This window comes from Myotis lucifugus, unplaced genomic scaffold (assembly GCF_000147115.1).
Source record: "Myotis lucifugus unplaced genomic scaffold, Myoluc2.0 scaffold_203, whole genome shotgun sequence".
NCBI classification, from domain to species: domain Eukaryota; kingdom Metazoa; phylum Chordata; class Mammalia; order Chiroptera; family Vespertilionidae; genus Myotis; species Myotis lucifugus.
The window spans coordinates 724,238-736,671 of NW_005871251.1; the positions used below are offsets into that span (position 1 = coordinate 724,238).

The window sequence follows — 12,434 nt, forward strand, 5'->3', positions numbered from 1 at the left end:
TTAAAATCTCATACGAGTGGTACAAAGCACTGGTGAAGTTCAAGCATAATTGGTGTAATATAAGCGGGGAAGGAATGGTAGGGATGACGAGGGGGAGGGGGGAGCATCGAAGAAAATTAAGTCTCGTTCTTCCACAAAACTGGCTTTGTCTGTCAAATTTGAGGTGCTTACAGTCCTCCCAAATGTGACGCCCATTAGATAGATAGGTCTGTCTGGATCTCAGAAGAGAGGTCTGAACTAGGCGTCAGATGGTCATTGAAACCAAGGAAGTCTGAGAAACCAGGTAGCGTTTGTGGAATAAAAGTCAGAGTAACCAAAAGATACTTTGAAAACCCCCAAATGTAGTAATACTGAAACCCAGGAAAGAGATATGGCCAGTGGAAGTGATGATCTTTAAAACGATATACAGTATCCCTTGTGTATATGCAGTTTTATAAAACGCCTAAATGTTTTGTACTCATACCCAGCAAAGAATTAAAATACAGGGTGTTGTGTATTTTTTTTAGCAGATGTTATTAATTAGTTTCAGTGACCTTAGGAATTAGTAAGATTAGATTTATGACATCTACACCATCTGGATTGTAAAATAAAGCCTAAAAATAAGATGAGGGTTACAGCAGATAGCTGACAAAGGGCCTGCCTACTCTATTTCCTCATGCAGCAATTTTCGTCTTTTATCTGCTAAGACTCACATGACTGATATTTCCATGTGAGACATACTCCCATTGAAGAAGGTATATCAGAGCACACGTGTAATCATTTCAATACCTGTATTTTTTTTAGGTACATTATTTTCACACTTAGAAATAGTAAGTTGTTTCCCACCATAGTGGTGACCTGATGACTTGAGTGTCCCTCCGCCAGCAAGGTTGCTCCTGGGACAGGACTATATTTTGTATTTTTTTACATTTCCCCCAGCATGTGGTAGAGTGCCTTACATACAGTAGGCTTATCTTTTAAATCTAAATTTTATTTTGACAAAGTACATGATTAATTTTCAGAGGTTGATAGACTTTTAACATGCCAGAAGCGACAGCTGACAGCAGGAAAGACACTAGATCCATTAAAAGCAAGCTGGTTTTGTCTGCTTTTGTCGTTTTTTACAGCAGCATTCTGAAACCTTTTGGTGTTGGGGAAAGTATCACCAAAAAGCTCACCATCAAATAAGCTCACCATCTTGTTCTCTTCCAAGAAGTACAGTATATTCAGCATATTTTAATAAGGATTTTAAATGCTAATCTAGAACCTTCAGGAAAAGATAATGTTATTGGGTGCATCTTTTAAAGAAAAAATATATAATACACTTTTGAAATGTTTCCATACAAAACGGTTAACATTTTTAAAGTTTATATAATGCAGAGTTAGTTTGGTTACATGGGAAGTTCACTTATGGAATATCTCATTGTGCAAGAGTGTTGTTTAAATGAAGCACCATTGTATTTATTGCAATATTTTACCATTGCTATCATTTGGTAAGCCAAAGAATTTTCGTCAAATGAGATACAAATGTTGTATTGGAAGCAGGCTTTAGATAGACTCACAATTAAAAACTCTTAATAGTCATACACGTATGCACTGCATGGCTATATAATAGACTCATGCTTACAATTTTGAACACTTGTTTAAAATTTGATTTCTCATCAACACTTTTATTTTATAGTAAGTTCTGGTAATTTTGCCCTTTTCTTCACATTCCCTGCAAATCCTGTCCTGCTTGAAACAATAGATTAAAACCAGACTGGCAGTTGGGGAACACTTTCTATTGCAACCATGTGTGTCAGAAGAAAGGATTAGGTTTCCTTGTCCAAGAACATCAAGGGGAACCTCCACCTCTGCAGACACACCTCTGTTCCTCAGTAATGGAGAGTTTATATCTAGTTAGATTTAAATGGGATAAGGAAAGAGTTTAAATCCACTCCCAGCTCCAATAGTATAATCAGCCCTCAAGACTCAAAGTATCCAATTTTGTTTCTCTAATTTAATTCTAAGTGTCAGGTTGGTATTAGATGCTGATCAAGGTAATGGAGAGTTATCCTACACATTTATTCACTTAAAGAAGAATTTTGCAGAATGCAGAGACTAGATGGCATCAGTGTTCAAAACTTACTTAAGGCACAGTCCATTCCCCTCTGACCCTTAACTTACATTGAATATGTTTTTAAAATAGTGGAATAGATTCCACAGTGAAAGTAAACCCTTCTTTTCATAATTTTGGGTACAACTATCATTCCCTGGTCTTACTGTCTTATACTTGATTCATTATAAGGACTTAAAGTGAGGCAGAGTCTGCCCTTGAGTGAGATAACTTCCAAGAGTCATTAAACTACTGGTGTACGAGAAACCATGATCATGATTTGGAGATTTGTTCTTTCTCGCATTTGTCTTAATTCTAATTCCACCCCTTATTTTATAGCTGACAAGGCTGGTCCAAAGATACCAAGTATCTTGACAAAAAATCACCCAAGAAATTAGAGCAGGAATAGGAAGAACTTTAATTTCCAGACAAGTGTCCTGCTTTTTTTTTTTAAATACATTTTTATTGATTTCACAGAGGAAGGAAGAGAGAGAAATAAAAACATCAATGATGAGAGAGAATCATTGATTGACTGCCTTCTGTACTCCCCACACTGGGGATCGAGCTGCAACCTGGGCATGTGCCCTGACCAGGAATTGAATCGTGACCTCTGGTTCATAGGTCGGCGCTCAACCACTGAGTCACACCAGCCATGCCAGATGAGCACCCTACTTTCAGTGACAGCTCTGTGAAGCTGAGTAGTTACAGCTAGAGCTGGTCCAGGGGAAAGGCTTAACAGAAACACACATCCTTGTGCCATGCTTCACCCCCAGAGCAACGAAATGGCTAATTACTAGAAATGGCTAATTACTAAAGGGCTGATGCTCTCGTCTCTCCACCCCCAACATTGAAAGATGCTTTTTCCCTGGTTGTTGTGGAGGAAGTGCAAATTATAGCCCTTTCTCTGAGGATAATCATCAGAGGCTGATTTGGTCTTTGGGAAAGCTACTTAGGGGTTTTAAGGGAGGCATTACAGTACTATGACTTTTTTTTTTCCTGGAAGGTGTCAGCTAGCAAAATTAAGGGAGAAACTGGGTGTTATGGATAGCAAACTAGAAATTTTCTCAGAATACCTTTTTCTTAAAATCAAGGGCCAAGGCCATAGTTTTTTCCAGATTTAACTTCTTACCTTAGGGACTCTGTCTTACTCTGCAATGATGGTCATTTTGACGGGTTGGGAGGTGGTGGGGAGGGTGGGGAGCGTCAGAGCAGACCTAGGTGGATAACTTGCCTATGTTGATCTTCAGAGAACTGACTCCATTCCTTCTAGAGTCCGTAGGGTGCAGAACCACGAGGAGGATGGATTACATGGGACGTTCCAGGCCCTGGAATCCCTGTTCACATTGAATGTTTTCTCTCGATACTTGTTGTCAGGTTGTCAGAGTACAAGTCTTCCAAGAAGATGGAGAGTTGCTCCCTTAATAAAGTGTGGATCTGGGATGGAAAGAATACTTTTGGAGAAAGGTAAGAGACTAATTTCAATATCCCCTAGGCCCACTGTTCACCCTCAGTGTTAAGACATGTGTTCCATGGAGGAAGTGGAGCTTGGAAATTAGCAAATGAATGTTTAGAAAGAGCATTTTACTGTGTTGTCTCGGCATGCCATAGCTTTCCAGATGGTGTGACCCTAAAGACAGGATCTGTGTGTTATCTTTACACTCACTCTATATTTAAATCGCCATCCTTTGTTCACAGCCACTTCCCAACTGGGATGAACAGGCTTCCCACTTCGGAGGTTTTTTATAAAAAGAAATATAGCAAGGTGTCCCCAGAGCTTCCGGCAGTGTCTTTTAGCTCAGCTCTTTTCTGTTTCGTCTATGTAATCAAGCTACGTTTAGTCCCTTCCCACACACTATCTGTCAGGTGTAATGCTGGGATCCTAGCCATGACCTACTGCTTAGATCTTGATCTTGCTAAAAAAATAAATAAATAAAAAATAAATAAATCAGAAGATATCTTGATCTCTCTGAAAACAGGGAGGGTGTTAAGCTCACTGTCTCAGTCAAATCCCATCTCCACCAGTTAGATTCCCTTGGACTTTCTAAAACCCACTGACTGTTGTAATCAGCTATGTTTTTCTTTACTTTTTGTCTTCAATAAGTAGAACTGAGCATGGACTCAGAGAAAATTTGTTTGCTGGACCAGCAATTTTCAACTGGTGTGCTGCTAGAGGCACACTGGTGTGCCACAAGAATTTTTAAAACATGCAATACCTGACTAGTCAGGGGCACTGACCTCTCTTCCCTTAGATTGTCAAATAAAATAAAATAAAAAATCCATCTGCTGTGAATGAATCAAAATTGTACCTACTTTTTTTTTTTTTTGCCAGGCTGGCAAAAAAATATAATATGTTTTTTGGTGTGCTGCAGAATTTACTAATAAGTTTATGTGTGCCATGAGATGAAAAAGGTTGAAAAATCACTGTGCTAGACCCATTACTGATCTCTGTGAATCATTTGACCTGTATGTACTTTTTGTGAAAAGAGTAAAAAATAGGAGGGCTAGATGACATACATTGTAACTCTTGTGGTTCTAGGAACTAGTTTCCGTTTGGTTCCAAATTAGATTCACTTAGAGATGCAAAGATAGATATTACAGTCAGAATCCATATTGCAAAGCATGTCGCCTGAACTCTTCTCCATGTCAGGTGTGTGTGTGTGTGTGTGTGTGTTACATGCAGTTGAGTCAGTTCCGACCCCTGGTGACCTGAATGAGTGATGTCCACAATGTCCTGTAGACTCATGCCTGTGGCTTCTTTTATGGAGTCAGTCCACCTCGTATTTAGTCTTCCTCTTTTCCTGCTGCTTTCTGTTGTCCCCAGTATTACTGTCTTTCCCAGAGAACCCTGCTTTCTCATGACGTGCCCAAAGTAAGACAGCTTCAGTTTTTCCATGGCAGATACCGAGATACAAATACTGAGAATGGGTCACAACATGTTCTCAAGACTGTGCACCACGCAGCTGCTCTCAACCAAGTAAAATTGCCCCTCCATGTCATCTTGTCATGGCAGCATTAGGTGTATGAAAGACAGAGAATATGAAACTTCTCTCACCCAACTGTGAACATGAAGTGGCTTTCCACAGATCTCTTTTCAGAGGGTAAGTAGGAAGAGCGTTTTGACCTATTTTCATTCTCTCTGGCTACTTTAGGTAGCAGTTCCTTCGTTCCAACTGTGTTGCTTTCTGTTGTTTCTCAGAAACGTACTTGTTATTGTGTAATTGGCAATCACAGTGATTTGTATGACAGCTGCTAATCCATGGGAGTTCCAGGAGAGGGTTATCCAATAGGTTCTGGGGTCTTTAGGAGAGGAATATAGCCACTGTCCCCCCACAACTTGGCAGGTGTGGGGAATGAGGTGTGTCTTGGGGGTGGGGGGGGCAACAGCCCTGCTTCTCTCTTGCCACCCTCTGATCTTCTGATCTTTTGATTTCTCCATTCACTGAACCTCAGGGCAAAGGAACTTGTTTATCGGAACCATAAAGGTCAGTCCTTCCCTCTCGCCCCCCACCATTCCCCCACTGTTCCCCAGAAAACAGGATGCAAAAATGGTAGACAGTGGATCTGGAAGGCCAGATGGAAATATTTAGTACAGAACTAGAAATATAACTGTGAAAAAAGTGATAAAAATCTGAGTAGTCTTAGGATAACTTTCTAACCAGGCATTAAACTTGAAGGCAAGACCACATTTTCAACTCTGACCAAAAGAGTACTTGACATCAGAGGAAAGCTCGATAAATATTGGCAGGTTGATTAAATGAACAGATGAACACATGTGAGGGGAAAGAGGGAGGTGTGTGGTGAGATATTTTAAAGATAGACAGTGCAGGGAATTGGGGGGAAAAATTTAAAGCCTAAAATAATCCCTGGAAACATTTTCTAAATCTCTGATATATGCTTGCTTTCTTGTGGTTTGCTCTTTCCACTAAAAAGCAGAATGCATAAAATATTCTGATTAGTCGAGGGTTATTACTTAGGTTCCAACTAATGTTTTATATATAAATCTAAATTACTGCTTTTCCTTCATTCTGCTTCTCTTTCTGTTTTGTCAAATCCCTGTGGGAGGGAGCAGCATTCCTGTGGTGGGTAAAATAATTTCTATGGAAATTATTCAAAACACAATTTTGTAAACACTATGTGAAGATATGATTTATTTCTGGATTCAGCCCTTTCTCTTGCATCATCTCCCTGTTTATCATCAAGTTTTCTGTTTGCCAGCATCTCTCTTTAAGGATTTGTTCAGCCCTGACCGGATGGTTCAGTTGATTAGAGCATCATCCCATGCACCAAAGGGTTGCAGGTTCTATTCCCGGTCAGGGCACATACCTAGGTTGTGGGTTTGATCCCAGGTGGGGGCACATATGGGAGGCACCTGATCAATGTTCCTCACCTCTCTCTCTCTCTCTCTCTCTCTCTCTCTCTCTGTCTCTGTCTCTCTCTTCCACTCTCCAAAAATCAATAAATACATATCCTCATGTGAGGATTCAATCATTAAAAAATAAAAACATCCATACCAGTTTTGCATCTAAGAGGATCAGCTTCCATTAGGAGGGTTGAGACAATGGGAAGCAAGCAGAGGAGAAGAGACTGCGTTCCAGGAGGGAGCAGGTTACTGAAAAGAACAGGACTCAATTCCCAATCCCAACTCTGCCATAATTAGCACGGTGACACTGGGAAGTTTTTAACTTCTCAGCCTGCTTTTTACCTAAAAAAATGGGAGGGGTTGAACCAACTGATTATCAAGGTTCCAGCCCTGAATTCTGTAAGTGTATGCTCCTGCAGGTGTCCCATTTTTAACCCAAGGATCTTCCAGTACTTTGGACGTAACACCTACAAGGCTGACAGGTGAAACATCCTCCCCTTGTGACAGATGGTCCTGCTGGGACCTCAGTGATTCTTTACTTGTAACATTGTCAATCTGTGGAAGACTCAGACTGTGTCTCGCTAACCTAGTATTGGAGAAATTGAACCTGAACTGTGACTGACTTGAAGAGAGCAGTTAGTGAGAAAGTCATTAGATAATAAGACAAAGGTAGATTAATGAGTTTTCTAGTGTTATCGTATGCTTTATAGGGGGTGTTTGGGAGCTAGTGCCAGAGGAGAGAGCCTAGAGGCAGAGTAAGAACTGTAGGAGATGGGAGAACCATGTAAAGGTTGTTAGGCAAAGGTGCCAATACTTTTTTATTCATTCATACAATTCACTCATGTAAAATATTTAATGCATGCTTACTGCATAAAACTAAAGACTAGAAGGTAATCTTGTGTCACTACAGGTACCACGTATACTTCTTTTTATATGTCAGCATATGTCTCACCTTCTTTTCTTGGCTCTAGTTGCCTAGTTCCCACTCTGAAACCTCAGAGACAAATGGAATTGGAAAGCCAGCATTCTTCTCTCCCTCCCTCCTCCTTCCCTCCCTCCCTCCCTCCCTTCTCCTTCTCTTCCTTCCTTCCTCACTACCATCCTTCTTCCTCCCTTCCCACACCTACTATTAACCTGGACAGCTAAGGTACTGAGGATCCAGAGGATAAAGACATGGATTTCACCATGCAGAAGCTGAGTATAGCGAGGAAGATTTTTTGTAAAGTTGTTAAAATATAACAGGATAACTGTCATTCTAGAGCACAGACATGGTACTGTAAAGTCCCCCAAGTTTTAAAATATTGGCAACTAGATAACAGTATGAGTCCACAAGTTCACAGACAGAACAAGCATGCACATTTCAGGGCCTCTCTCCCAGTCACAGGCACAGCTCCCACACCAGCCCTGGCTACACTTATCAGTTATATTGTCACTGCTAGTTTCACCTCAGTAAGAACAAGGCCCACAGCCTATAGCACAGAAGGTCAGAGGAAATGGGACTGGGGTTTCTTTTCAAATAAAAACATCCCTTTAGAACTTATTTTATCTCGGTTATCCTTGGCAACCAAGGAGGGAAGGAAAAGAAGGGGTTCTCTTGCTCTGATGGCTACTGTGTTAGGAAGATCCCACTCCAATCCTGGTGCCACATTTTGTTGTTGTTGTTGTTGTTGTTGTTGTTGTTGTTAAAAAATAAGGTATCACCCTAGCAGGTTTGGCTCAGTGGATAGAGTGTCGGCCCGTCGACCGAAGGGTACCAGGTTTGATTCCATTCAAGGACATGTACCTTGGTTACAGGCTCAATCCCTGGCCCTGGTTGGGGCATGTGCAGGAGGCAACCATTCAATATGTCTCTCTCATATCCACGTTTCTCTCTTTCTGTCTCTCCCCCTCCCTCCCACAATCTCCTAAAATCAATGGGAAAATATCCTCAGGTGAGGATTAACAACAACAAAAAAGTAAGGTATCATTTCCTAGAACACTCAATTTTGCTCTCATAGAGTCTTAGACCTTTCCATTGTCTGACATTTAACACCAGGAAGTGGTGGGGTGGGGTGGGGTGGGGAGATGTGATGTTACCAACACATAAACACAGACTCTCCAGGGCTTTCCTTTCTATTATGTACTCATCTAGCAAATACTGAGTGCCTGTCATGTGCCGGACACCATGCTAAGAGCTAAGTACACAAATCTGAATAAGATCTCCACGCTCTTTGAGATCACAGTTTAATGGGGGAGACCGCATTTAGCAAACAGAATTTCAGGGAAAACATCTTTGTATCAAGAAGATCTTTTAATTTCCTTCAATTCACACGTTAGAGACAGTCCTGGCTCCACTACCTACTATTTGAATGACCTTGGACAGGGTCTGAGCCCCAGTTTCCACATCCAAAAACGGGGGCAAAGGCTAATGAGCTCCTCGGATCCCCTTACAACTCTGAGATGAGTACTGAGCTGGGATTTTGAATTGGAAAGAGGAGCAAGGTGCTCATAAGAGGGGTAACTGCATGAAGGAAGCCTGGATTTGTAGTTGAACAAGGTGTACAAAAAGGTGAAGGTCAAGAGAATAAGGTATTAACACATCTCCCTGCTTCCATCCTTGTCCCCTTCAGTCTATTCTCTCAATTAGCAGCCAGAGGAACTCATTAAAAGGCATGTCAAATCATAGTCTTTCCTCTGGCTTTAAAAGAACAGTCTGGACCATTAAGCACTTAGATCTTCTGTCTCTCTGCCCCCCTGGCTCTGTGGCAGACAGAATAATGGGCTCCAGAGAAGTCTACCTCCTAATGCCCAGAAACATGGCAAAGGGACTTTGCAGATGCATCTTGAGATGGGGATGATCCTTTTGATTGTTGGCTTAACTTCTGGCATTTTTTTCTCTCATTCTCTTCAACTCTTTAGATTTATTGATTCACTCATTTGTTAATTCGTTCAACCAGCATTTACTATATGTATTGATCTATGTGTTTTAGCAAAAGAAAAAGGAAGGATATGAAAGGGGAACTTTTACATGTCTATATAATATTTTTAAAAAGCAGTAGGATTAATAGTATCTTTTACTTTAATTTGAGAATTTCCAGCATTTTTTTAATTTAAAAAATAGAAACAAATGTTTTCTGAGAGATACTCTGAGCCAAGCATGATGGCAGACACGAGATAAAGAAAATTCTTGAACTACAGATGCAGTTTAATAGAGGTGACAACTGAACAGAAATTATCATCGAACACAAGCATCACTTTGGCCTTGGGGTGGAGAGGTGGCAAGTAGAGGATCCCAAAAGCAACATCTCAGCTGAGTGGTCTGATCAATATCAAGGTTTGGGCCCTTTGGGCTTGCCTATCCCTGGCCTTGGCTGTCTTATGGGTGCCTTTTCCTTCACCACTGCCTCCCACGACCTGGCATGACACAGGCATTTTCAGGCCCTTTCCCAGCCATCTATTTAGAGCCAGCATCCTGTGCAGCTCATGAGGAGTCAGAGCCCATGAGGAGATAAGGGAGGGACTTGGAAGAAAATATGATGAACAAGGGCAAAGCCAAGAGGGAAATATGCATGTTTTCATTTGCTTTCCTTGAACAGGATGCTTTCACACCACTTTCCATAATCCAAACAGCATGTTTCCCTTAACATACTGTGAAGATGTGATGGCTATTGATTGTAAAGCCAAAGGAGACACTTTCTTCTCCCAGATGGGGTTAGCACCCCTCCCGGTGCTCCATCGGCACCCCACGCTCCCATATTTCATAGGGTCCCTCACCCCCTATCCCGTCTTCTGACTGTCTTTGTTCTCCACAGACCCCCATAAGATCCTCCTAGAACAGCCAAGAAGTGCTCAATAAATCACGGTTTCATTGGATTGAATAGTACAAAACAATGTAGGTACTGGTTTGGGCAAATTTTGAAACATCTGAAGTCAAACTCTCATCTCGGAAGGCTGGAAATGGTTTTTAATTTTAATTGATTGTTTCTAAGAAAACATAAAAATGTTCCCACAATTCTCCAATAAACATTCACCAATGACATTTCAGCTTTATTTAACAGGCTGAGGGATGGTGATACAGATTGAATACATAAAAACACACACTACATTAAATTGCCTTCTAACTTGTGGTTGTGTATGAGAAGGAGCACGATATATGAGGGAAAATGCTTTGAAAACTCTAAAGTGAGTTGCAGATGTTTAGGGTTTCCCACAGCTGCAACAGAAACTGCCCATTCCCTCAGTCGCTTGCAGACTGAGGCCGACATCAGCGTTTGGATGGAACGCAGGAATGGTGGGAGGAGTGGCTGTTCATTGCACAGAGCATTGACTTGTTCTGGGCTCAGGCAGATGGCTTTCCGTCGCTGGAGTGGGTCAGAGATGATGGAGGAAGTACTTAGGCTTTGCCTTCACTTAATCAGCAGGGCAGGATTTCAAGAAATCTTAGAACTATAACATTGTTCAGGACCTAGTTAAGGAGGTCAACTCTTGATTAATTTCTAAAAGTCAAATCACAATAGTGACAGCAACACACCCTGGTGCCATTTCATACCATTCCTGACTTCTCAGAAGCAGTTGACATTAGTTTCTTCTCTGGCAGGGACTGCTGGCCTGGCTTTGCAATGGTCCAAGGAGCCTGAACTTTTCCAGGGGGGTTACAAAATACTTCTAAACATGAAATTAAATACTCATTTTATTTTCATTTAAATATGCCATCCAGTGCTTGTAGCAGATGTTAGTGCTGTGGAATGGCATGGCCAGCCATTCTCTGCTGCAACTCTGAGGTGCAGCTGGGACTCCTCAGAATAAGATGCCGATGGTCCTGCAAGTCCAGTGCTGCTTGATTTTCACCTTGGCCAGTTCTGAGGGTTAGCCAGTACTTGCCTCTCTGTGTGGCTATAAATATTTTATAGGTTCAAGGTGGTCAGATATTATTTCATAAAGCCTTAGTTTCGTAAGATCTAGTAAATTCTTTTTTTGTTGTTTTATTTATTTTTATTTTTAGTATTTGTAATTTTTATTTTTCAATTACAGTGAAGCACCCCACGCTCCCATATTTCATAGGGTCCCCGTTTTGCTTCAATATAATTTTGTATTAGTTTCAGGTGTACAGCATAGTGGCTATATTTTACAAAATATTCCCCTGAGCCCAGCCAGTGTGGCTCAGCGGTTGAGCATTGACCTATGAACCAGGAGATCACGGTTCGATTCCCAGTCAGGGCACATGCCCAGGTTTCAGGCTCAATCCCCAGTTGGAGGTGTGCAGGAGGCAGCCTATCAATGACTCTCTCTCATCATTGATGTTTCTGTCTCTTTCTACCTCTCCTTTCCTCTCTGAAATTAAAAACAAAAAACAAAATGTTCCCCGATATTTCCAGTACCCACCAGGCACCATACATATAGTTATCACGATATTATTGACTATATTCCTTATGCTGTACATTACAAGTTCTAGTAATTCTTAATCTTTCTCTAGTAAAGACCGGTCAAATATTTCCTGATAAGAAAGTAAATAAGCGTGCATATCTCACAACTGTAATTTTGGTATGAGAAAACTATTTTCTGGTCTCCAGGGCTGAAAAAGTAAACAAACAGAACAAACAATTAGTAATGGTCGGATCATGGTCAGGGAGGCAGATGTTGGGCACATCTCCACCCCAGGCAATCCACTTCAAACCTCCTGATCTCGTCCTTTTTGCTTAAGCGTATCTTGGTGTGTTGCCTGGAGTTTAAATGTGTTATGGTAGCACAACAAAGAATTATGTAAGACAAAGCCCAGCTTGCTTACCGTCTCCCTTCCGGGCCTGCTATAACTTAGACAAAACTCAACCGTATTTCCTCTATTGTGTGTAATGGCTGCTGAAAAGGAAAGATGTAGAAAAAAGAAAGCTCTTGTCTTGGGACAAGTGGGAAATGAAGGCATCATGATCTGCTTAACAGGGAACTGGAAATAGAAGCCATGCCCAAGGACATGGAAATAAAATACCTTTTGTTCTCTATTTTAAAAAGAATACATGTACAGGG

At 41.2% G+C, this 12,434-nt stretch overlaps 1 protein-coding gene across 1 annotated transcript in view; it reads left to right on the plus strand.

Moving 5' to 3' along the window:
• Positions 1–12,434, plus strand: part of HAO2 (hydroxyacid oxidase 2) — a 152,343-nt gene that overhangs the window by 642 nt on the left and 139,267 nt on the right. Inside the window, exon 2 of the mRNA XM_006097476.3 lies at positions 3,449–3,538. The gene's annotated coding sequence lies outside the window, so the exon portion shown is untranslated. The remainder of the gene's footprint in view (positions 1–3,448; positions 3,539–12,434) is intronic.